The sequence below is a fragment of the Crocodylus siamensis genome, chromosome 1 (assembly GCF_052110815.1).
Source record: "Crocodylus siamensis isolate JL-2025a chromosome 1, ASM5211081v1, whole genome shotgun sequence".
Taxonomy (NCBI): domain Eukaryota; kingdom Metazoa; phylum Chordata; order Crocodylia; family Crocodylidae; genus Crocodylus; species Crocodylus siamensis.
In genome coordinates, this window is record NC_143395.1 from 213067064 (window position 1) to 213093719 (window position 26656).

A 26656-nucleotide genomic window follows, 5' to 3' on the forward strand; every position below is an offset into this window, starting at 1 on the left:
GAGACCCTCCTTGGCTCCGCTCAGCTGCCTCCTTGCTGCTGTCCATGGTGGGAGGGAGTTAACCCCAGGCCCTGCTTACCTCTGGCTGTGGTGAGGGCCGGTGGGGTGCTCTGTGGCTGCTGTGGTGGGCTTTGGGGAGTGGGGGCAAAGTGGGCTGGTACCCACACATCTCTCACCACTCCCAGAGCAGTTGTTTGGTTTCTCCTACTTGTTTTTCATCGGGGCATTTGGTTCATTGGATGAGATATATCTCATCCAATGAACCAAATGCCCCGATGAAAAATTTCTGGAGGTGCAGGTGTAATGTTCCAACCAGGAATGTTGATGGTTGTGTTGTGGGGTGTAGTTATTGTGTGGGGGAGATGTATTGGCAGGTTCTGCATTTTTTTTTTTTTTTTGTCTTGGCATGGTCTGGATCCATTAGGTGTGGTTTTAGCCATAGGGAGTTTGCTTCTGGTGATGAGGTTAGCAAGGTTCAGTGCTTGTTTAAAGGCTAGGATGTGTGGTTCTGGAAAGACCTCTTTAAGAATTGGGTCTTTTTCTAGTATGGGTTGCAGTCGTTTAAGGATTTTCCATGTAGGTTGCTGCAAGTCCCAACTGAAAATGTTCCAGTAATTTTTGGTCTGATAGCTCCTTCTTTAGTGCAATGCTGCCATTCTTCGAGCTCAGGTGTCTCTCTGGGTCACTTTTTTTTTTCCCCCCCCCCCCATCTCTTTCAAGTCAGCAGCCATCTCCAGAGGGAGCTCCTTCCCCTTTTGCTTCCCACTGCTCCTCTGCCTGTGTCCAGAGTCTGGGTCTCACATAGTGGAAAAGGTATTAATGCAAGAAAACCCTGAACATCCCAACCTTTCTAATAACAGGGTAGGAGCCCCATTACAATATTGAAAATTTAATTTTAAAAAAGCCCAAAGGAACTCGCTCAACAGGAAGAATGAGGCCTCTGATGTGCATTAACCAGAGAATCAAAGTTGGGCATCATCTCCATAGTTGCAATATGGAGCACTACTACAAGGTGGTCATCACTCAAATATAATTTTGATTTTTTGACTTTCATTACAGCAAATGCCAGCTCACATATGTATGCTGATCCAAACAGCACAAGCCTCTTCCGGGCATGAGCCTTGATCTTTGGAAACTTCTGTTCATTGAGAGAGGCATAAAACCTAGGAAGCAGAGCTGGTTTGAATTGCTCTGCAAGCAATGCATCACATTGCAGGTCTATAAGCTTGAATTGGAGGTCACATAGAGCGTTGTCAACATCAAATGTGAAAAGTGAGGAGACCAAACACTGTTCTTTTTCTATCATTCAAAACTCCTGAAATCAGGAAGAAAATTCAGTATGCAAGTCCAGTAGTAACAACGCATATTTATTCTTTTTTAGGTTTTGATCACAAATCGCAACATCTGCCCCAATGTAGGAAAATGGCTGAAATCTTTTTCTTCCTGTTTGACAGGAGAAAAGGAGTAATTTCATCATAAATGACAACACTGGAATGCAATTAATAAGCAAAAAGCCCCTTCTCTTGTCGTCATGAATTCAGATCGTTCGTGTAGCCCATGATACCAACAGCAAATGCAAAATTGGAGAGCCAATCCTCGTTATTTAGCTGTGGGAAATCCAAATCTTTTCCTTTTTTATATTAAAAAAAGCCAATGTTAGCTCTTAATTCCAATATTCTTTTTCAAAATATTACCCAGACTAAGCCATTTTATGTTGGTATGATATAGAACATTTTGTATGCTCAGATTTAGATTCTTCAAGTAAAGTTACAAATTTCCCATGGTTTAATCTTCTTGCTTGAATGTGGTTGACCACTTTCAGAACTGTGTCCGTTACAGTGCTTAGTTTTAAAACATTTTTACAGGGGACCACTTGATGAATAATAATACAATGTAGAAAAATAATTTTCTGTTCTGGACTTGTTTCTTTGACTTGACTTTGACTTCTTTTCAGCAATCCAACATGTTTGCCTGTTGGATTTGACCAATATTTTTCTCTCCACTCCTAATTTGACATGCACTGATTTACTGCCTCCAATAAATCTTTTCCAGTTGTTGTATCTTTCATTGACTGCACTGATGCCTAGTCCTTCTGTGAGCTCAACATCTTTGGTGATAATTCAAACAAAAATCAGCAACTGGGCTCTCTTTGACTTCACAACTGTCATTGAGTTTCAATGCAAAATATGAGAAATTGTTTATCTTACTTTTCAATTGCTGGTCCAGGTTCTCGGAGAGATCCTCAACCCATCTCACAATAGTTCTCCTTAACAAGGAAATATTCTCAAACTGCTTTTTCTTGTCTGGGCACAAAACAGTGGCAGACTCAGCCATACATTCTTTTACAAATTCTCCTTCAAAGAATGGTTTACTCTTCTTGGCAATTTTGTATACAATCATGTTATAAATTTTCATAATTCCATGCTGTGTCACCAGTACTTTTGTGAAAAAACTTTGCTCTTTCTACATTCCAGCAACCATCTCATCAGCTTTCTTTGCTTTTCCTTTGGCAGACAATTTCTCATATTTAGCTGCATGTTTGGTTTCAAAATGCTGATTCAAATTGTATTCTTTGAACACTGCCACACTTTGTTTGCAGATTAAGCCCACAGCTTTCCCACCCACATCAATAAAAAAATTATTTAGAAGTCCATTTTTTGTTGAATATTCAGCATTCAGTGTCTACCTTCCTTATCTTTGATAAGATGATTTCTGAATTTTTATTCTACTGTGCAATGGTGATATTAGGGATGCAAATATCATTAAAAAAATTTCCTGCTTAAACTTGTCTAATTATGTCATTTAATCATAACAGATACAACACATACCTGTCAGTAGGCCTGTGCAAAGTGGCTAGTATTCACTTTGGATTTGGCCGATTTTTTTTTTTGGGGGGCGGGGGGACAGCGCTTTGATTCAGTGATTTTTAGAGATTCAGCTACTACCAAATCTCTGAATCATCCAGGCCCATCCCCCTCCCACGCTGAGCCCAGCAATGGCTGCCCTGCCCTCCCCAGCTCCCAGCACTTGGCGGGGGGGGGGAAGCTCTGCCTCAGCAGGTGCTGCTGGGTGGGAAGCGATCCCCACTGCCACACACTGCATGGGGGGCTCTGCATGAGCCCGCTGCCCCACCTGCTGTGTCTCTGGGGAGGAAGCAGTGGGGCAATGCTCTCTGTGTAGTCCTCAGACCAGGTATTTCTGGTGTGAGAAGCGCATAGAAAGAATTCCCCAACTGGGAGGAGTTGAGCTGCTGCCCACCATGTCTTTTTTTAGACTGGAGCAACCCTAGTCCTGGCATATTTCCTGCTGCTCCACTCCTCCTGGTCCAGGAGTGGAGCAGCAGGGAAGAGTAAAGCATTCATTCCTACTTGAGTAACTCTCCTGCAAGCAAGGTCTTTGTTGTTGAATAAGGAAGATGTTTCTTCCATAACAGGCATGTTTCATGTGGGAGAAAGTTAACAACCACTTGTTCTTAGTTTCTATCAGTGGTTCTCCTGGTAGAAACTGAATGGCTGTACATGACCATAGGAAATGGAAGGAAGGGCAAGTCCTTAAGGAAGCATACCATGAAGTAGCAAGAACTTGCAGGAACAAAATCAGGAAGGCAAAGGTAAAACTTTGTACCAGACAGGCCTTCTTGTGTCATTCCTGGGAGCGCTGCCCTCCTGGTTGTTGGCTACTCCCCGTCTGGACCTGTTTGACACCATGGGTGTTTGTTCTCCCTCATCACCAACCCCGCTCTTTCCTGCCACGACTTGCTGTTTTCCCAGTGGGCGGGGCTAGTTCACAGGTCCCTTGGTGGCCTGGGTTTGGCCTGCCGGTTGCACACAGGGCTCCGCCACCCCTACACCCCGGCCTCACGCCACCTATAGGCTCCTCGTTCCCGTGCCTGCTCTGTGCTACTTCTGCAAGCTCCCAACACATCATTTGTACTCGATCCCACCTCCAATGTTTGCCCTTTCACTGTAACCTACATTGGTGCCTCAGTCGCACCATCTGAATACCCCACGCCACAAGCCCTTCCCCCTGTGAGACCCTCCACACTTGGAGTCATCGGTATTCTCACTGCCTCACTGACCCTCCACCAGATCCCACTTAATCTGAATGGGGCAGGGACAGGATTTGCCTTAGCTGCTTTCAGGCTGCTCCGCTCCTATTCCTTTAACAGGTGTCTGCTGCTCTTGGCGGCGATACCTCCCCGATCTCCCTCCAGCCAGGTGATCCGCGATCCTTCGCCCCTCTTCAGTGTGTCTCGCACCTACTGTCCCGGCACTTACTTCAGAATCCTCCTGGGTCATCCCGATCTCCGGCAGCTCACCCGATCCACCACTCCTGTGACCCTCCACAGACGTCCCTGTTGCTGAGCGTCTCTTAGGGGGTCGTTGCTCCCTCCGGCTGCTGGCTCTAACCACGTCTGTATTCCTGAGCTCCCTGCTGCCTCTGGAGCGGCGGCTGCCATTTTTAAATCCCCTGGCCAGCATCTGATGCTGCTGTCAGCTGCTGGCCGCAGCCGTACAAAGATGCGACTAACGAGCTGTGTGGATTTGCCCTCCGGCTCGGCGTTTCTCCTGCCCTGGGCTTCAGGTAAGTGTCTCCTGTTACCTTGTGCCCCGTGACAAACTTGAATTATATTGGGTGAGGGAAGTTAAGGGCAGCAAGAACAGGTTCTATACATATGTTAGACAAGAAAGACCAAAGCAGCTCTGAGTCTACTGCTTAATAGACAGGGTGAACCATAAACAGAAGCAGCAAAGATAGAGCTACTCAGTTTCCAACTTTGCTGCAATCTTCTCATACAAAAATAAGCTGCAACCAGACAGCTAACAAAAACACAGGCAAAGAAGGGGAAAGCCTGAGGACCATGATAACTAAAGTGTGTCAGAGAGCTTTTGATTCACTGGAACAAATTTAAGTTGGCAGGACCTGACAAAATTCATCCTAGGGTGCTTGTGACAAGTGTGCCTCTTCAGGGTCTGTCCACTAGTGACCCCGCAACACCAGTTATGAGCCAACCACCTGCCTTCTCTCCTGCCATGCCTTGTTGTTACTTGCTTAATTAGAGGATGTTACTTAAGTGGGAGGCTGCCCATTTCCTGCCCCAATGCCTGGGGCGCTATTTGCAGCTCCTTTCCTCTCCTTACACCACAGTCCAAACCTTGCACTAGTTACCCTGGCAACCCACAGCTGGATTTCTTACTTATCACTCCACAAGTAGCAGGCACCTCAGTGCCCTCCTACACTGCTAAAGGAACTGGCAGAAGGGATCTTGCATCCACTGACAATAATATAGGCAAGAACTGGGAAAAAGCCAACACAGTATGTAACTTGGAAGAATGGAGGATTATAGGGAATTATAAACTGGTCTGCCTGCCTTCACTACCCAGGAAGCAACTGGAGCACATTGTGAGGAAGTCAAGTTTCTAAAAATCTGAAACAGGAAAGGCTGACCACTAGCAGCCAGCATAGACTTGTTAAGAACAAATCATACCAAACCAACTTGATCTCCTTTTGACTTCTTGGGTGGATGTAGGGAACATAGGGGTTATAAAATACTTTAATAAGGCTTTTGCTACAATCCCACAGAACATTCTCACAGATAAATGAGAGGTATGTAGGTTAGATAACATTACCCTAAGGTAGATATAGAATCGGCTCATTATCATCAAGAAAGGGATAATTTTTAAATGGAACAGTGTCAGAATGGCAGGAGGTTTCAAGTGGGTCTGGGTCTAGTGCTGTTTAACATCTTTGTTAATGCTTTGGATACCTGAATAGAGACCTTTCTAATCAAACTTGCAGCTGACACTAAAACTGGGAAATACATCAAGCATCATGGAGAATTGGAGTAGATTTTAGAAGCATCTTGGCAGACTGGAAGGCCAGGCTAGGGATACTAGAACCCAGTTCAGTGCAGCTAAATGTAAGGTGCTATACCTTAGGAAAAAGTCAAATGCCAAATACAGGATGGAAGGGAACTGGCTGAGTAGCAGTGTTATTGAGCAGGATCTGGGAGCTTATTGGTCCCCTTCTTCAGGATCTGGGAGCACGAGTCAGCAATGTACCACAGTTGTGGGAAGAAAAAAAAAAAAAAGAAAAATGTAGTTTTGGGCTGCAGCAGTAAGAGTATTAGGTGTAAGGCACCAGACATGATATGACAGCTCTATTTGGTGCTGGTTAGGCCTCGTCTAGAGTATTTCATGCAGCTTTGGTCTCCACATTTTGAGAAGGATATGGAGAAGCTGGAGAAGGTGTATAGGCAGGGAGCACAATGATAAAGGTACTAGGCAACTTGTACAAAGAAAGGTTGAAAAAACTAGGTATGCTTTGCCTGGAGTAAAGGACATAAGGCAAGACATGATAGCAGTCCTCAGATATTTGAAAGGCTGCCATGAAGAAGAGTGAGAACAGCTTTTTTCCCTTGTCACAGAAGGCAGGACACATGGAGGAAGCTGGCTGGAGGCTGAGGGAGCAAGGATGCGGGGAAGACATGGAGTTCCTTTCCCCAATACTTTCCCCTCCCTCAGCCCAGACAGGTGGGTCAGCAAGCAGGGAGGGGTGGGGGGAACACAGCATGCCCCAGGGTGTGGTGGCAGAGGGGCAAGGAGCACTGCCAGCCCCCCACCTCGGTTCATTCTGTGCTTGCTCCCAGGAGCAGGGTCAGGGGGTGAGGGAAGCAGTGCCTCTTTGCGGCCCTCACATGCCTGCTTGGCTGGGGGGGAGGGAGAGCTCACACCCACCACCACCATTGCACTGCTACCACCACACCTTGCACCACTTGCCTGTGGCCAGTGGTGGGAAAGCTCCACAGGACACAGGGTGCAGTGTCTCACCATGTGTGAGCCTCCCCCCCCCACCCTGGCTGAGCGGGTATGCGAGGCCCACAGAGGGGCACTGTTGCCCTCACCTCTGCTCTGAACAAGCAGCATGGGGCACGGTGGCAGCGGTGCAATGGTGCTAGTAGCCACCACCGCGTGTGAACAGAGGTGGGGACAGCCACTGGGGGTGGTACGGTGGCAGCCTGCAGTGTGGTGGTGGTGGTGGTGGTGGTAGCCACTGCAAGCCAGCACCACTGCATCACTACCACCATGTCCTGCACCACTTGCCTGGAGCAGGGCCAGGGGGGTGAGGGCAGCAGTGCCCTTTTGCGAGCTGCACATGCATGCCCAGCTGCGGGGTGGGGGGTGGGGGCTTGCACATGGCAGCCACCACCATGTCCTGTGCAACTTTCCCGCCACTGGCCATGGGCAAGTGGCATGAGGTGCAGTGGTGGCAGTGCAGTGGTGGTGGCGGTGGCTGCTGTGTGCATCTCCCACTCCCCTCCAGCCAGGCAGTGTGTGTGAGGCCTTCAGAGGGGCACTGCTACCCTGGCCCCCTCAGCTCTGCTGCTGCAAGCAGGTACAGAGTGAGCTGAGGTGGGAGATGGGCACTGCAGTGTGTCACGTTGGGCAGGCAGTGCCCCTCACCCCTCTGCTGCCGCACTCCAGGTCACGCTCTGTTCACACACACCACCCCCAGGAAGGGAAAGTTTTTCATATTTTCATAGTAGCTAGGGTCAGGAGGGACCTGATCTGATCATCTAGCCTGACCCCCCTGCCACAGGCAGGAATGAATGCTGGGCTCACAAGGCCCCAGACAGGTGATCATCCAATCTCCTCTTGAATTTGCCCAAGGTAGGGGCGAGGACAACTTCCCTGGGAAGCTGGTTCCAGATATTGGCCACCCAAACTGTAAAATATTGCCTCCTGATCTCTAACCTAAACCTATTCTCCATCAGCTTATATCCATTGTTCCTCATCACCCCGGGTGGTGCTGGGGAGAAAAGAGCTCTACCTATTTGGTGTTGATCTCCCCTGATGAGTTTGTAGGCAGCCACCAGGTCTCCTCTCAGCCTCCTCTTGCTGCGGCTGAACAGGTTCAGGTATTGTGGAAAGCCCCACCAGGAGTACCTGCCAGCCGGCAGGTACTCCATGTCTTCCCCCAACACATCCTTGTTCAGTTAGCCCCTCTGTCCCCTCCAGTGGTGGTGGTGGGGTGGTACCATCGTGTGTAAGCTTCCCCTCTCAGGCTGGGTGGTGCGTGTATGATCCACAGAGGGGCACTGCTGCCCTCACCACCCCACCTTCCTGGGAGCAGACGGAGAGATGCACTCCTTCTCCCCCATTCTCAGTTTGCTCCCAACCCCTTCCTTTCCCCCTGTCCCTTCACATGCTGGTGTGTGTGTGTCTGCCTGCCTCTGTGTGGGGGGGCTGGGCACAAGCAGAACTGGGGAGGCTGTGGGTGGGAGTGAGGGGCACTAGCAGGGTTGGGGGGGACTTAAAACTAATTTTTATCAGAGAATATGTGATTTATCAGGGAAAACCAGGATCCCTGCTTATCTGGTTCAACTAGCACTATAGTCCTCTGCAGGCTCTTGCTACTCAAGTCTCAACCTCCAAGTGTCCCAGCAATCAGCACCTGCATCATTGTCATACCATTACATCATATCTCTTCTCTCAATATCTCCAAACGTATTGCCACCTAAAAGATGTTACTTCAGATGCTTCCTCTCGCCTCTGTATATTTTAAGTTTTATTTTACATTGTCTACTTGAGAATATTTTCAGAGCTTTCTTTGTCATAAGACTTTAACTGAACGTTCAGGGCCTTGCATGGAGAACAGTGTATAAACAGAATGATGATGTGATGTTACTGAATAATGTCATGTGAAATGCAATGCAGGCATGTAGGGAATAGCCAATAAAATAGCTTCTCTCCTTGGCTTCCACATAATAATGCAGAATGTAGAGGTTGGAGGGATCAACAAATCTGGATTGAATAACACAAACTACTGGATTTGATACTGGAATAACTGAGTGCAATTCTATATTCTGTGTCATGTTAAAGACAGACTAGATCAGGAGTGCTCAACCCTGGGCTCACAGCCAGATCTGGCCTGCAGAACTGTTCCATTAGGTCTGTGGGGCTCCCCATGGGTCTGGAAATTTGGCTGTGGGAAAACGGTGGCTCCACTCTCCTGCTGCCAAATTTCCAGACTGGTGGGGAGTCCCAGGCCCTGTGCACTAGATTGGGTAACCAATTCCAATATATAGAGCCAGGAGAGGGTAGCACTGGGCCCCAGGGACCAATCCCAGTGCTTAGAATGGGGAGTGGGGAAAGGCTGTGCCAGACTCCAGGGCCTGATCCTGACACATAGGCTTGATCCAGCCTACGGACTGGTCCTGTATCATTCATCTGGCCCATAAAGCCAAAAGCTTGAGCACCACTGGACTAGATGATCAAACGGTCTCTTTCAGCCTGAAAACCTACTCAAAGCAACTTGCACATGCTCTTTATCTTACTTTCTCATTTAAACATTCACTAGTGACCAGTATCTGCCTGGTACTGTAGCGATCCAGTTTCAGCTGACTTCAAACCAGAAAAAATGACTTTCCCTAACTAGCTAATAGAAAGGGTAAGATCACCAAGTTCAAGCAAGTGAAAGCCAAGGTCCCAGGCAGGATAGTGATCACACACGTTGTACCTTGGAGGCTTTTCATACTGTGGTTTCTCTGGGTGGCTAATTTTAACTACAGCATTATCAAACAGGGAGCTGGTGAACCAGAACACATGTGGTTAAATATCTACCCTGCATACCATCCGGAAGGACCACGCTAGCTTCTTGGAAAGGGAGGACTATAACTAAAAACTAAATCTGCAGAGTAAAGCATATGTAAAACACCTCTTTTTCAACAGATAAGTGTTCATAAGCATTTCCTTCTCCTGCTATCCTTGGGTAGATGTGCTAGTTCAATGCTGAGGCGGTAGGAATCCCATTTGCTTCAACTCATTACAATGGCAGTGCACAGGGTCAGTTATTTTTTAACCATGATAGCATATCAAGGATTGCAAGGGGTACAGTTTGGTCTGCTTGAAACTAGACAACATTGCACTGATCCAGAGTAGATTTGTTTGTCTATGTGAGGGGTTTTCAGTTACATTCGTGGCCTGCCATCAAAGACTGAAATCCTTAGTGCAGACAAGGCCCAGCAACAAAATGGCAGAGCTGCAGCACAAGGGTTCAGTAGGTGCAGAGAGTCCGCTATATGTTATACACAGGGTGACATTCACTTATGATCCCACAACTGAAGCATGGGGTTCAGCTGGTTGAGTACAAAATGTATTCACAGGGTTTTTTTCTTTTCTGCAACAACACAGGTTCCAAAAGAGCTCATCACTCCACCTTTTCCCATGGTATGTCCAGGCCCTTATCTCCACAGTGTCTATATAATGTGCTTCATTTCTGTCATCTGCCCATTTACTTAGGACAGGGGTGTCAAACTCATGTGGCTTCATGGGCTGGATGAGTGCAGAGGGTCAGTCCATAGGCTGGATCAGGCTTTGGCTTTGGGTTTTTAAGTCTCTTGTGTAATGCTCAGGTCATGTTGATTTGCTTTTTCTCCACAACTATGAGAGCTTGGAAATTTTATATTACACACACACACACACACACACACACGTTATTTTTATACAAATCTGACAGCCCCTAATCAGCAGGGATCCTGGTTTTCTCCAATTAAAAAAAAAAAACAAAAAACCCAATTTTGGGGTTAAAGTAACCCCAAATCCACATTTTTCTGTGATTTTTAAAATGAAACATCACCACTATAGATTAGTGGTGTTTTATTTTAATCATGTAGATGTAGATTTTGGTTACTTTTTTAATCCCAAAATTGGGGATTTTTTTTAATCGGAGAACCAGGATCCCTGCTAATTAGGTAACTAATAAGTAATAATTTTTTAAAGAAACTATTTCAATATTATAAGACTCACAGTTTAATTGTGAACATGGGAAATGCTGAATTCCTAGCACATGAGGTCCTATGAGTGCTGCTCTAGTGAGTATACCATCTGTTGCGACCCTTGGATTTCCTGTAGCTCTGGCTGGGTAAGTGCACCCAAAGAACTGATATGAATCTTAGCCACAAGTTCAACTTCAACCTTTCGTTATGACTGGTGCCTTTGAAATACTCTCAAATGGGTATTGCCATACATATTACACTGTGGTCCAGACCAGAAACACTGCTGTGTTGCTTTGTGTGTATTTATTAGGGCTCTGTGAAGCTTTGGTCCCTGATTTGATTCAGCAGAGATTCAGCCCAATTTTATGGCTGAATCTCCGAATCCAGAGGACCCTTAAATCTCTCTGAATTGAATTGGAACCCTCCAAATTGATTTGGAGACATTCAGTGATTCAGACATAGATGCAGCTTTAAATGTTTTTTCCTACATACCTCTAGGCAGCAGTGGCTCATGAGTGCTGCGATGCTGGGGCACATGGAGCTTCCCACAGAAGTATGAGGCTCCCCAGCATGCTAAACAGCAGACCCAGAAGTGGACCAGAAGCACTTCGGTCCAATTCTGTATTTGCCACCAAGCATGTGGAGGGTCCCCCCCATATTCCTGTGGGACGCTCCATGAAACCCAGCATCACAGTGATCATGATCTGCACCTGAAACCTCAAGGTATGTAGAAAAAATATTTATCTATGTCTGAATCACTGATTCTCTGAATCAGCATCGAATATTCAGATTTGGATTAGGCTGAATCAAATCGGGAACAGTGATCTGAATCAACGAATCAAATCACTGTTCCTGATTTGGGCCAAATATGAATCAAATAGGACCGCTTTGCACATTCAACATTTATGTTTCCAATAAAACTGAAGTCCTGCATCAAAGATTGGAGAGTCCAAAGCTGGGAAGCATTTTTTTTTTTTTAGAATTCTGCATTAGCCACACAACTGGTCAAACTTAATTCTGGCTTCTGGGGCTTGCAGAGGACAGGTGTTTTCTGTTGTTGGCTCCTTCTCCCCACATGCCTGGTAAAAGCAGTCACCAGGCAATAGCTCCATGATAAGCAGGGATCTTGGTTTTCTCTGATTTAAAAAAAAAAAAAAAAATTGGGGTTAAAAAAAGTAACACAAAATACACATTTTTCTGTAATGAAAATGAAGCGCTGCTCTCTCTATGTATATCTGTATGTCAGTGGCATTTCATTTTAATCATGGAAAAATGTGGATTTTGGGGGGAGGAGGATTAACCTGAAACTTGAGGACCTTTTAAAAACAGAGACCACCAGGATCCCTGATGACGAGTCCCCAGCCTTACAGAATCTACCCTTCTAAGTACCAACACTATGCAAAGATGAACTACTTTTATAAAACCTTACATAAATAGCTGTTCCACTGAGTGTTCAAAATTGACCTCCCCTATACCCCCCACTTGTAGCTAGCTATCTGTTACACTTTGCCTGGTGTTCTTTTGCTTGCCTCTTTTATTTCTTAGTGAACTTAATACCTAAGCTACTGCGCACATTAATAATGCTTCACTGAAGCCATCACACCCTGCATTTCAGTCCCACAGCTCTTACTAAAGAGAAAATGCCCTTGGTCTGTTACTCAGCTGCTCTCTGACTGTGGGGGGAGGGAGGCACTTTCCTATTCCTCTCTAATATGTCCAAGGCTTGCAAGGTGTTTCTTCATGGAACTGTTACAGGATCGTTCTCTAGTCGGCTTACAGCAGATCACGCTCTGACAATGTTATAGGTGCGAACATGGCCACCTATTACAAAAGGTTATAACGCATAACAAGTACAAAATAATTACAACAGGAACATGAGAATGAAAAGGCCACATCGTGGCCTCTGGCATACAGCTTGAATAATCCTACCCTGTCTACAAATAAACCCCTATAATAGCCACTGCAAGGTGTCATGATCTGAACTGCAGCTTTTTTTTGAAGGACTTCTCTCATCATAAGGCATTCCCTGATGTGGGCTTGATTTATAGGGTCAATATCTCAAACATGTTGTGCTAAGGAACCAGGAAGGTCTGCAGGGCAAGGGAGCCTGTCTACCCTTCATTGGTGGCTTCAAAAGCAGAAATGAGCCCTGTGGCTCTGAAGTGGGTATAAAGCCTTCTCTACATGAAGCGGTATTCACTACCATCATATCAGCTCAACCTTAAATCACAAGGCCGAGGGATATCTTACCACCAGGGGGCACATAGCTACTGATTCAGGTAGAAGCTAATACTTTGCAACTTTTATGACTGCTTGACACACAATTTTGGCCCCACTACAAGTATTTCACTTAGGGTGTAGCTTTCTACTAATATAATCACAGCCTCTAGTGTGGAGGCAGTTACAGTGGGAGGAATGTGGTGATAACAGTATAATTAATGGGATTAAGTATTTGCACAAGACATTTTTACTGGTGTAATAGGGAGGGGATTGTACTGCTTTTAACAATACTGGTAGAATGAAATTGGTGCACTATTTATGTGTACACAAAGCTTTGCACAGCATTTTAGTTCTGTTGCTAGTTACACGATTACAGTGCTGTATGAGTCCCTACTTATTTGCAGCTATTTCTTGCCTTGCAGGCTGAATTTCATCAAATTGCAGTTCCTAGTAATTAAAAGAACATTCCCTTGCTGGAATGTTTCATACTTTTTGGAGTTCTTCACCATAAAAAAATTACCAACAGTCTATATCAGTGGTTCTCAATCTTTCTTTAGATCCATGGCACCCCTTGTTAGACCTCAGCACCTCTTGGAAAATGTCAGTTCATTGTTTTCACACATTTTATGAGTATGGAAAATAATACAGCAATTCTGCTGTTGCAAAGAACTCAAAGCCCCAAACAGGTCAATATGCTTTTAGAACTATGGGTTCCCATTTGAATTGTTCCTGTTTATCCTGAAGACCATGTGTAACCTGGGCGGTACTCCAAGAGGTCCCCCCTCTCCAATTGAAGGGATCAAAGCAGGTGCACAAGCTCTGTGGGAGGTGTAGGGACCCTCCTCCCCTATAGAGCAGAGCCAGACCACCAATGGGGACTTAACCATATTCCTTTTAATGAGAGAACAGTACTGGGAACATAACCAGCATAAACCAGGGGGTATAGGGGGCGCTACAATGCCCTGAGGGGGCAGGATTCAACAAAGGTTAGACACTTACAGTCATAGACGTATTCATCCAGTTGGCAAAAGACAGGGTTAACCAAAATGTAAAACACAAACAGCAGAACAAACAATACTGGTTGGTGAAATATAAAAGGCACAAAATGTCAAATGACAAGGAATATAGGGCCTAGGTACCTGGAGGGGGAGAACACAATGACCCCTTTCTACTGCAACAAGAATTTCTCCCTGTTAGTTCACTCACCCCAGCTGTGACTTGAACTTGGACCTGCCACATGGCAAGCAGAAACTTTACTACACAGCCACCAGTACTGGTATTATGCCAAGCTGCTGACCTTCCCAGAGCCCTGGCCTCATGTCAAGCTGCCTGGCCTCTTATTGGAGGAGCTGGAAGCAGAGCTGGGAATCTCTCAGGTTGCTGCTCAGATCCTTGCTGAAGCGGAGAGGAGCCTCTCCTGCTGGCTGCAGCCTCTCGTAGGGGATCCGGGAGCCCAGTGGGGAGCCTCTCCTGCTGGCCGCACGCCGCACTGCTGAGGGTCCAGCTGCTGCCTACAGGTCCCACTCCTTCAGGCTCTTCTGGGGCACTGCTCTTGCCTCACTGGCTCAGCTCTTTGAAGCTCCATCCTTGAGGTCCCTCACTGGTCTCTCCTGAGTCAGCCACGCTGCCCCTTTTATCCCCCTCCAGGTGACCCAAGGGGCCAATCGGGGGACATGGAGGGTGAGTCTCTGTGGCCAGGAAAAGGATGAGGAAAGGGAATCCCAAGTCCTCCAATCATCTTTTACCCTTTCAAAACCCCTGGGCTAAGTCACTGCCAGCCAGCCCGTCACACATGTTTGCATACCTAACAGTGCTAGCATTGCTTGGCACTCTGTGGCACCCTTGAAAGACTCTTAAGGCACTCCAGGATGCTTGGACACTCTGATTAAGAATCACTGGTCTATACCAACTTTATGAACATACACATTCCAATGTACAATGCCTATTGAGATATGCACAGTTCAGCATTGGATCTGGGCATCTGCATATACCAGTGAAGGACAGTTTAGTATAGGGAGTAAAGAATGAAATGTTAACAGCCAGGAGTGCTCAGAAACTTTGTTTTAAACTCTCTGGTGGAAAAATATAGCACTGAGGCATTCATTCAAGATGCATGATACAAGCAGTGTTCCAGGTACTGACTTACAAAAGCTGTTGTTTTCACACCTAGATTTTTTTTCTCAAAGGCCTTCTGTCCAGATACTTACTAGAGCTGAACTTCCTTATGTTTTCAGATTTGAGGAGATTCCCACATTTAATCTAATGTATTGGACCATTTTTTTCAGAAGTTTGCCAGATTGATTTTGGAGTTTACTACTTATACCTCTCTGAACAACTTAGTCTCTAAGAATGCCTATACACATGCTCTGAGGTGGCTGGGCATTTGAATTAGAGTGGCTCCTGAGAGCTGATCTAATCATAACAGCACAGCATCTCATGTATTTAGCGTCCCTCGTTTCAAAATGGCTGTGGGGGTGCTTTAAGTAAACCTCATTCAACAAACTTTAGTTGTAGTGCCCATAGGTGGAGGGAGAAAAAATTATTTGGTGGGGGCTGAGCTCTTGCGCGCATGTATTTGCACTCAGCCCCAACCCCCAGCGTGCAGGACAAAGTCATGAGTGGCTTGTCTGGGGAGCACCAGACATGGGGAGAGGATGGTGGCTCCCATTGCTGCATGCACCCCAGGAGGGCATGGGGGCATGTGCCCCCAGATCTGCATGGGTGGAGGTAGGCTGCCACTGCAGGCTGGGGCTGGGGCTGGGGCTATGCTGGAGTCTTCCCAGTTGGGGCTTGGGCCACACTGTGCTTGGGGCAGACAGTGGCAGTGTGGGGAGGGAGGGTCAGGGGGGCTACAGTGAATTTGGGGTGGCTGCAGCTCTCCCATAGCCCCTTCCTAGCACTACCGCCGCCCACCCCAAGTACAGCTCAATCCAGCCCCACCCCACCCTGCCTTGCACATATCCAGAGTTACAGACACCCCCATGCCTCCTGGGGTGTGCGCAGCAGTAGGAGCCACTCCCTCCACCCCCCCGTGCCCCTCAGATGAGCTATTCATGGCTCCATTCTGCACCCCGCCCCACCCAAGCTGTAAACTGCCTGCCCCACCCCCACTCCCTCCTCACCCCTGCTACAGATGCTGGAAGCCAACAGCTGAGCTGCCTTGTGGCCCTACCGTAGCTCCACATTTGGGGTCACTAAGCACGGTTAGCCCTCCCCACCTTCTGCCACCTACAAAAGTGCTCCTGTGGCCATTTTGAAATGCAGAGCACTGAATACATGAGGCGCATCCCCACATCAGTGGCCCATGTTCATTTTGGAATCAATAATGACACCAAGATCCTTTTCTGCCTCTGCACTGACAAGAAGGGAGTTCCCCAGCCTGTAGGTATGGTGCTGGTTCTTCCTCCCCGGGTGCACCATCTTGCACTTGTCAGTGTTGAATCCCATCCTGTTCTCATCCACCCACCCCTGTAACCTGTCCAGATCTAGTTGTAGCCTGTCCCTCTCCTCCAGCATGCCCACTTCTCCCTGCATTTTAGTGTCATCCACGAATTTGAAAAAAGTGCTTTTCACCCCATCGTCCAAGTTGCTGATGAAGATGTTGAACAGTGTGGGCCTAAGGACTGAGCCCTGGGGGACCCAACTGCCAACATCTCTCCAGGCTGAAAAAGACCCATCCACCACCACTCTCTGGGTGTGGCCCTCCAGCCAATTTGTGACCCATCTGACTGTAGGCAGTGACGCCATAGTCACCTAATTTCTTAATGAGAATGGGGTGAGAGACAGTGTCAAAGGCCTTCCTAAATTCCAGAAAGACTACATCCACTGCAACACCTGCATCCAAGGATTTTGTGACCTGGTCGTAGAAGGCCACAAGGTTGGTTTGACAGGACCTGCCTCAAATGAACCCATGCTGGTTGCTCCTAAGTATGATCTCCCCTGCTGGTCCCTTGCAGATGTGCTCCTGGACAATTTTCTCAAAGAGCTTCCTCAGGACTGAGGTAAGACTAATAGGCCTGTTGTTTCCCAGGTCCTCCTTCCTCCCTTTTTTGAAAATGGGAACCACATTGGCCCTTTTCCAGTCCTCCAGCACCTTGCCAGAGCGCTATGAGTGCTCATAAAGCTGAACCAGGGGTCCCACAATGACCTCTGCTAATTCCCTCAGCACTCTGGGGTGGAGAATATCAGGACCTGCTGATATGAACACATCTAGACCCACCAGAAGTTCCCTGACTAGGTCCTCACTGACCCTGGGCCTGGCACCACCTCTCCTGGGTCTGTCAGGGATCCCAGTGGGAGAGATGCCCCGGTCCCTGCTCAAAAAGATGGAGGCAAAGAAATTGTTAAAGAGATTAGCTTTGTCATCTGGTGTGACCATCAGATTTCCTAGCATATCCTGCAGAGGCCCTACGTTACCCGGTACCTTCTTTTTACCCCCTATGTATTTAAAAGAGGACTTCTCGTTATACTTGATCCGGGTCGCTAGTCCCAGTTCCTTCTCCGCCCTAACCTTCCTAACACCCCTCCTACAGTCTTGAGCAATGGAGGTATAATCCTCCTTGGTGATGGCCCCTCCCTTCATTGGGTGTATGACTCCTTTTTAGCTTTGAGACATTTATGGACGCTTTTGGTGAGCCATGGGGACTGTTAAACACTCTTGTCCCCTTTGATCCGCATGGGGATTGTCACCCTCCCACTGCCAGGATTAATCGAGTCTGCTCCAACACATTCTAATCAGAATGCAGCAGACCACATGTGTAGGCACCCCAGGGTTCCACCCGGCTCTGCCATACCCAGCATAGAAATATGGAATCATCTCATGCTATTTACATCATGCATCCAATCAAATGTAATCACTGGAACTCGGATTCTGAATATTGAATATTCACAATGAACTACAAATAGTCTACACATCAGAAATTGTGGATCAAAATGATTCAATAAATAATATTGATATGATAATGATAATGGCTACATAGGAGAAAATCAGAACTTAATCATGAAAAATTCTTAAATTCAAATAGAAGGAAACTTCATTACCTTGAATTATTTGCTAAAAAGTAATGTGCTGCCTAGAGGCGAACTGATTTTATGTTACTTTGATTTAAGTCAACAAATAGAAATTTTTCATTTAAGTCATTGATTGTTAATGATGCTTTCTGCTTTAACTTCTGTTTTCCCAAACAATGAACTGTTCTCTTTGGCTGGTATAACTATTAGAATATACTGATTTGATCATTTACACTTAAGTGTATCCTTTATAGGGTTTATGCCTCCACTCCTCCAAACTCCTGCCTAGGTATCTACATCAAAGGTCTGGATGACCTGTCACACATATATCATGATCTGGAAAGACTGACAGTTGCCAAACTTATAAAGTATATGGTACTCTTTTCCTAACTGAAAGAATGCACTATAATTATACATACAAGGTTCTTTGGGTAAATCCAATATTTTTTATTAGGCCAACTCAAATAGTTGGAAAAAATTTTTGTAACAAGCTTTCGGGCTTGCTACAAAAAATCCCCTTCATCAGGCTGAGTATTTGTACCCAAAAGCTTGCTAAGAAGAATTTTTTCAACTATTGGAGTTGGTCTAATAAAAGATATCTGATTTACCCAAAGAACCTTGTCTACCTACATCCTTAGATTAACACAGAGACAACCTACACTGCTATAATTACACAAATTTATTTAAACAATTATATATCTTAACAAATACTTATTCATTTTTTTCACTATGTTAGAATATGGTCAGCAGTGTATTTCTCATTTATGGGATGATGGTTAACATTTTGCTAATGACTGACGCCAAGTAATGTTTGGATGGAAAATGAAATTCAACAACAATTATACATAATTAACATTTTGAGATAATTATATTACTTCTTCTATTTTCCAGTTGTTGAAATCTAGATTAGGGCTTGCATTCTGAAGAATATTAGAAGACTTTGATGCACAAACTCATATAGTGAAACTGAAAGTATTTCTCATAACTCAGAACCCAAAGTATTTTAGGTAAATCTTTTCTGCAGAACAGAGAATAAAACTGCTGACATTTGGAATTCCCTGTATTGAAAAGACGGACAGTTGTACAAAGAAAATTCAGTAAATACACGCTGTAACATATTTATAGAACTGGACCGCACAAGTTAGGTAAACATGTATTTTCCCAGATTGAAAACTTCATTTAACTTAATAAAATGTCCAAAAGACATCTCATTGATTAAGCAGAGTACTGTTTTATTTATATAAATGATTTTAGTAGATTATAACAAGTGTAGTTCTTAATATAGATTGCATCAAGCTTTAATTTTAAATGGGTACAGCATTATAACTTACTATAACTTAACTGAAGAAAACTGATTTAAATAAACCATTCTTTAATTTTAAAAAGTCATTGAGTGACATCCAGCCAGATGAATTTTTTTTAAAAAAATCTGTTTAAATGTTAAAGCTATACCAGACCTGAAATAAAAAAAATACAGAAGAATTACTAGCAACAATATAGCACACCACTGAGGGTGATTAGGGGTCAGAGTTAAGGTTTTCGGTAGCAACTTAACTCTGGCGTTTCCTAACCTGGAAAACACCACTTAAGCTCTAAATCCTGCTTTTGAAGATTTTGAATTACGGAGATATATTTACAACCTCTGCCAGTCATGCATATGCTTAACTTTTTGTGTGTGGATAAGGACACAAAGCTGAAAGAGAGAAGTCTTACATGAAAAAGTTAAGCAAAAACTTAAGCTTTTAAAGGATTGGAACCTTAACTCAGAACAGGGATTTTCTGTTTGGCTATAAAGAATAATAATCTGGTTTTAGGAACCTAGAGATGCATCATTTGGAGGATAATGGAATAGAGCTCTTGGGAAGCTGATTTGTCTGCATACAATATTATCCCTGGACTTTTCAACATACTGTCTTTCTTTTTATCTGATCCTAAACTCTTCTTTTTGTCCTACTTGTGCCATTTTAAAGAATCCTGAACCTCAAAACAGTACGTAGCTGATGTAATAAGCACACAGGTAGATCTAGGATTTTGAAAAGGGAGGTGCACATAGTGTAGTACATTACCACATATAACAACACATTTTTTCAAGTTAAAAAGAAACAAGAAGCTTTACTAATACGATAGGACCGTAGGGTTATATTATTCAGTTATAAGATCCACATATAACTTTTTTAGAATGTGCATTAATTTGCAAAATTGTGTATTACGTATAAAACCACAACAAACTAAGCAAAAATAATCAAAAGATATTGTTTCATTAGTCCCATGGTTATTAGAATTAAATGCACATCTCTGTAACAGGGAACTCTAGCCCTGTTACTAAGAGGCAGGGCTGCCCCTTTAAGACCTGGGAATACAGGAACACCAAGCACTAGAAGGATAGGGGTTAATAGCCCAACCACCTGGGCCAGTCAGCTGATCGGAAGAAGGCAGGGCCCTGGGCATATATAAACCCCAGGGCCGGGTCTAGGCAGTTAGATCTCTGGCATTACCTAAGAGGGAAGGAGTGCTCATAGAGGAAGTTAACTGGAGATGCTTGACTGCCTGTTCTGCTTCTGGTAGGATTAAGGGGCTATAGAAGCTGATAGGTACAGGTGGTGGGGGGGAGGCCCCAGTAAATTGAGAGAGAATCTTCTAAAATGGGTTGGAGTGTGGCTTCTAAGATGTTATAGCCCAGGGGCTCATGTTTATGTTCTTGTTTCTTGAGTGGACTGGGCTGAGGCTATTTTGGGGAGGAAGAGGCGTCAGTGGGGCACAACACGGTGCAAAACCAGCATTGGGGGGGTGAGTGGGCCCCAGTGCTGGGGGGGGCGCAGGGCTGTGGGGCAGGGCAGGGCAGGCCACAGGGGCGCAGGGCTGCAGGGTGGGGCAGGCCCCAGTGCTGGGTGGGGCACAGGGCTGCTGGGCAGGGGGGAGTGAGCCAGCAGCAGCAGGGTGCAGGGCCATAGGGTGGGGGTTAGCTGGTCCCTTTGTCGGGGTGTAGGTCCGGGCCAGGGGGGCATGAGCCGGCCCCAGCACCGGGGGGGCGGGGCTTAGGGCCGCCAGGTGGGGAAGCAAGCAGGCACCAGTCCTGGGTGAGGCTTAAGCCTGGATCGGGGGGGGGGGGGGGGGCGAGCTGGCCGCAGCACTGGGGGGAGGGTGCAGGGTTGGGTTGGGGGGGGTGAGCCAGTAGCAGTGGGTTGTAGGGCTGTGGAGAGGGTATTAGCAGGCCCCAGTGCCGGGGGGGGCACAGGGCCGGGCCGGGGAGGGGGATGAGCTGGCCCTAGCACCAAGGGGGGCACAAGGCTGGGGAGGGGAGGGTGGTGAGCTGACCCCAGTGCCAAAGGGGGTGCAGGTCAACCTTTATAACATCTGTGAGGTGTGGGTCACCATGTAAGGGAGGCTTGGAGCTCTGGATAGCAACCCCTAACTTTGGGATATTAAATGAGCAGACTCCCACCTGACTACCATCATAAGGCATGGCAAGATAGATAGGTGGGCGGGTAGCCCAGTGACCAAGGGTCAGGCCTCTCTTAGACAGGTGAGAGGATGGACCCTTGTCACAATCTCTTATTCAGATTAATTTTTAAAAATGTAGCCTTTTTGAGCCTCTTGAATGTGCATGTCTACACCTGGTCACTTGATGCAGATTAACTCAATGGAAACTGCATTAGCGGTACTTGTCTGTATGTACATGCCATTAATTTGGATTTAAGATGGTGATTTTTAGGCTATGTGAGCCTAAATTTGATACCTTCCCAAACAAGTATCAAATTTTAAGAGGGGTTAGTTGATGTGGGTTAATGCATGTGTAGATGCATTTTTTCCATATTTAATACTGGGAATTATTCCTGGGTCTGTCCAGTCATTAGAAGGCCAGATGGACGCCAGTCCCAGGGCTCCTTGCAGGGTGCCTCTCCTCTCCCTGGGCTGGGCTGCTTTCTATATAGTTTGCCACTTGTAAGCAGGGGGTTTTTTGTGGGTGGGTGGGTGGAAGGGTATTGTTTGTTGATGGAGTGGGTGTTGTGAGGGTAATAAAGATTTTTTTTTTTTTGTTTCAACCATGTGTGTGTCCTGAGAGTGGTGCTGGATGTGGGCAGGGGGTAAGGGCTGTGTGGAGGAAGGGGGTCAGCCAGGTCCTCCCACAGCTGGTGCCCTGGATCCCACTGGCAGGTGTGTGGCTCTCCTGGGGCCAGCAGGGCCGCCACCATGGCAGGCAGGAGCACAGAGCCCTGGTCATTGCTGGCAGGGACTGGGCTAGAACAGTGGGGTGCTGGGCTTTGCCGACAGGGGAAGCCCTGGCCCAGGGAGGCAAAGTGAGGAAAGAAGGAGCTGCCATGTACTGCCCCACTGCTGGGCACATGACTCCTGGGCAGGGAAGGGGTTGACCAGGGATCAGAAGGCACAGGTGTATTTCCAAGATGGCTGCCAAATGCTGGTAGCTGGCTCTGACTTCTGCATGGCTGCCAAGTGCTGGCAGCCATGTGTCTGGAGCATCCCTGTGGTGGCCACAGGGATACATGGCAGGGCTGAAGTGACCTGGAATTAAAGTTATTTCCAGGTATGGCCCACTAACAGTTTTTTCCACATCTGAGTTAATGATTTTAGGTAGAACTAAAACCAGCTTGCAGGGCTATGAAATAGGAGCTACATTGACAGGAGTAGCTACTAGACAGAAAAATGGCAGAACAAACAATAACTTAATTTAGTGGAGTATTAAGATGATTAAAAAGGAAAGAAGGTTAATACCTGTGGAGTAAAAAGCAATTAGCAGGAATCTGGTAGATTTATAATGAACCATGGAATCAATTTACTCTCTCAATGCTGCCTGAATAGAAATGCCACCTCTACTTCTAGGCCATTGGTTTTAAAAATGGGGTGAAGCAGGATTCATACATCTGCACCTACCCTGAATCTGCTTCTGGACACACATTCCCTCACATTAAAAGTGATACCTTGTATTAGACCAACCAAAAAACAGCAACAAATTTTCTTTCATTGTAAGCTTTTAGGCATACACACCCTTCTTCAAGATAAGGAGAAATCAAAGACTGTAAAAATCCTCCTAGGCAGAATATAAACTTCATTTTACACAAGGAAACTTTTAGACTGGAAGTATATTTCCTTGAGTCTGTAAAAGTCCTTTGTTTGAATTGTTCTTTGATGTGCAGATAAGGCTGTCCTCATCCCTGGAGGTGTCAGATATCAGAACCAGGCAGGGAGGCATCAAAGCTTGCAAAGAGATTTTTTTTTTTTTTTTTTGGTGACCTTTTATTAGACCAACTGAAAAAAATATCACCTCTGAACCAAGTTTTAGAGCTTTGTATTTCTTTTTTTTTTCTTTTTTTCCCCCCAGGCCAACATGGCTACAAAATAGATCCCTCAGATTAAAGAACCCCCAAAGGAAAGCAGCCCAGTGGCATGTAGAGCAGTGCCCAGCAGGGGCAGGAAGGGTTGGGGAGGTGGCAAATCGAGGCCCCCACAGTGAGGGAGGGAGAGGAATAGAAGCAGGGGCTGAGGTGAATGGGGCCTCTGGCTGGGTGGGCCATGGGACTGAGCTGTGGGTGGTTTATCAAGGGTCATGGAGGGTAGTTCCCCATCACTGCACGCAGCCCTGGGGGAGGCACAGGGGACATGTGCCACCTGGATTTGTGCATGGGGTGGAGGCAGGCCATCCACTGTGGGCTGGGACTGTGTCCTGCTCTCTTTGCCATGGGAATCATGCGCTGGCTGTGCATCCCTTACCCACCTGGTGGCTGGAGGCATAGCATGGTGTTGCATGGCTCCCAGGGCAAAGGCAGCAGGGCACTGAAGTCCAGCTTGCAGCGGGCAGCCTTCCTCCACTCCACGCACAAATCCAGGGAGCATGTGCCCCCCATGCCTCCCTTGGGGTTGTGTGCACCCCTGGACAAGCTGCTCACAGCACTGTCCCATGACATGCCCCAGGCCTGGGGTCCCATTTGCCCATTCCCCACTCCTTCCTTCACTGTGGGGGCCTCTATCTGCCACCCCCCAACCCTTCCTGCCCCTGCTGGGTCCTGCTCTATATGCCACTGGGCTGCATTCCTTTGGGGTATCTCCAGTCTCAAAAAAGAGACCACCACCTGTGGGGGTGGGGCGTGGTATGCTTGTACCCTGCCCCTGCTCCTAACTCTCAAGCCACACCCCGGTCCCCGCTGCTGCCCCTCATTCCTGACCCACAATACCCTGCATCCTGCCAGGGCATGTGGGGGTCCCCCCTCCCCAGGCTTCAGACTCCCCTGAGGGCCCGTCCCCTCCCTGAACTCCAAACCTCTCTTACATGCACACACCAACCATACATTTGGGTGCAACCATGCATCATTTGGAGCTTTTCTGTTCATAATTTTAAGGTTTTAGCTGTGCAATTAAAACTGCAATTAATTGTGACCAATTTTTTAAATCACACAACTAATCTTCAATCATCTTTTTTTGATCAAAAGTGATCAAATTTTTAAATTGTTCAACAGCCCTACTTTAAACCCATCCTGTCTTATGGCAGATACCTTGGCAATGCACTGTTTTCTGGCTATGGATTTTTTCCCAAGAAAGCTCACAGAACCTTGAATACAGTAAGTTGTTTCCACTCTAGTTCGGCTGGGTTCCAGTGAAAGGCAAATTCATTTATTCTCAGGTGTCTGTACTGCCCTAGCATAATTAACAACGAAAAAGAGAAAAGTGAAATACTGTGGGTAAATGCAAGTAGTGTTAAGCAAAAGCTGTAAAGAACTCTCAGAGCAATACACTTTTAGAAGGAAGGGCTAAATACTGGTAGAGCAAAATAACCTGTTTCTCACAGTAAAAGAACATCCAGTTCCTAATCGTGCTTGTGCTGATTCCTTCCCCACTGAACCTTCAATCACTGGCAGCAGGACACTGGAGGGATTGATTTAAAGATTAAATTACCACTTACAATATAGCTTGGCTCCACAACAACTAAAGGAGAGTGCATACTAACATCTATAATATGTGAAGTGTGAAAATAACAAGGAATAATGGAATTATTTAGTGTTATCCAAGGTACTATAACTGGGGATTGAATCTAAAAAGGAAATTTTAGGATAAATACCAAGAGCAACTCTCTAATACAGTCATATGAATTACTTGATCCAGAGGATATGCTGCCAGTGTCTAAAAGGTACATGAAAGGTAGGAATGGGAAAGCAGAAGAGAGGCAAGGAGATTAATCACTGGAAAAGGAAAAATGAAAAAACAATTGCACAAGTGAAGAGCTTGTAGAGTGATTTCTGTGATATAAAGTTATTTTTAAATGTCTCTACCATAGAATTACAGGGCAAATAGTGGTATAACATGCCTAACATGAGCACGTGGCCCAGATATGTTTGAGTTTCAGTATTGGGTCCCCAAGTGAAGTGGTGGTAGGTGCATTTTAGAGGTCTTTTATTACTTGTGCACAGGATACAGAAGACCAGAAGAGAGGATTGATGTCACTTGCCTTCCAACTTGTGTAGTCATGTATACCTGCACAAAACAAGGCTATAGTGGGTGTTTCATGTTTCTGCATCTGAACAGGCACAGGACAATGGTAGGACAGGTGGGCTATTGTGGAGTCTAACTCAACATGAAAGCTATTTTCTGGTAATTTAAGGTCCATTTTGAGCTTAGTTTCTCATTAAAGTTACCAATTCCAAAGGGTACTTCCTTTGGGTTAGTGACCTACACTTAGGTTACTATGGCCAAATTCAAGTAATCTATTATTGGAGTCTCCACTTAAATGGCATCACTTCTAAAATGTAGGTGCCTTGCTCTAGAAGGGTAATCCGAATTGACAGTTTTATGTACCCAAGCTCCATCTATAGTGACAGTGGTGGCTTAGGCAACACCTCAAGGGTGATCCAGAGTACCTTTTATATGCATGAATCAGGGCTGCTCCATCACCTGAGGCCACCTAGAGGAGAGGCATCTACCTGAATTGGGATTCCTCGCTTGCACTCTCGGCATGGTATCCCTGTACTCACTCTCAGACAGACAGTGGTGATGCCACCTGCTTCATCTCCAATAGATTAGTGGATAAAACACTTGCCCTGGCCTGGCTTCTAGGCCCGTCTTGGACCGAGTGATCTGATGGCCACATCACACACTTCTTAGAAGTATGTCCTATCTACCAGACAGTTGGCTTCCTGTTGAAGTTGCCCTACTCAGCAGCCAAGAGGGCAAGTTGCATAGAGAAAGAAGAAGGGGGAGGCAGAGGAAACATGATGCTGTAGCCTGAGAATGATGGCATGTTTCTGGGAGGAGGTAAGCCTGGGCTCCTGTCCCTGCTTCCAGGGGACTTTGCTTAGAGAACCATTGCTTAAAGAAAAAATTCCTTGGAGTAGGAACAAAAGGGCCTTCCAGGAGAGGTAATGAGCCCATCCACAGCACAGTTCAAATACAACTTCCAGTTCAGTTGGAGCTCACTTGGATTAGCACCCTGTGTTTCAGTACAGCATTGACTGGTATAGTAAGGCATGCCAGCTGAAGAAAATCTTACTCAACTAGTCATTACATTCTGAGTGAGAACAGTAAACTCATGGCTGCTTAGCATATAGAGGCTGTGACTTGGAACAGGGCCCATTCATGCTACACAGGGTAAAAACCCATAGTAAGAGGGCATGTCTATATGAGACATTTACTGCACAGTTGACT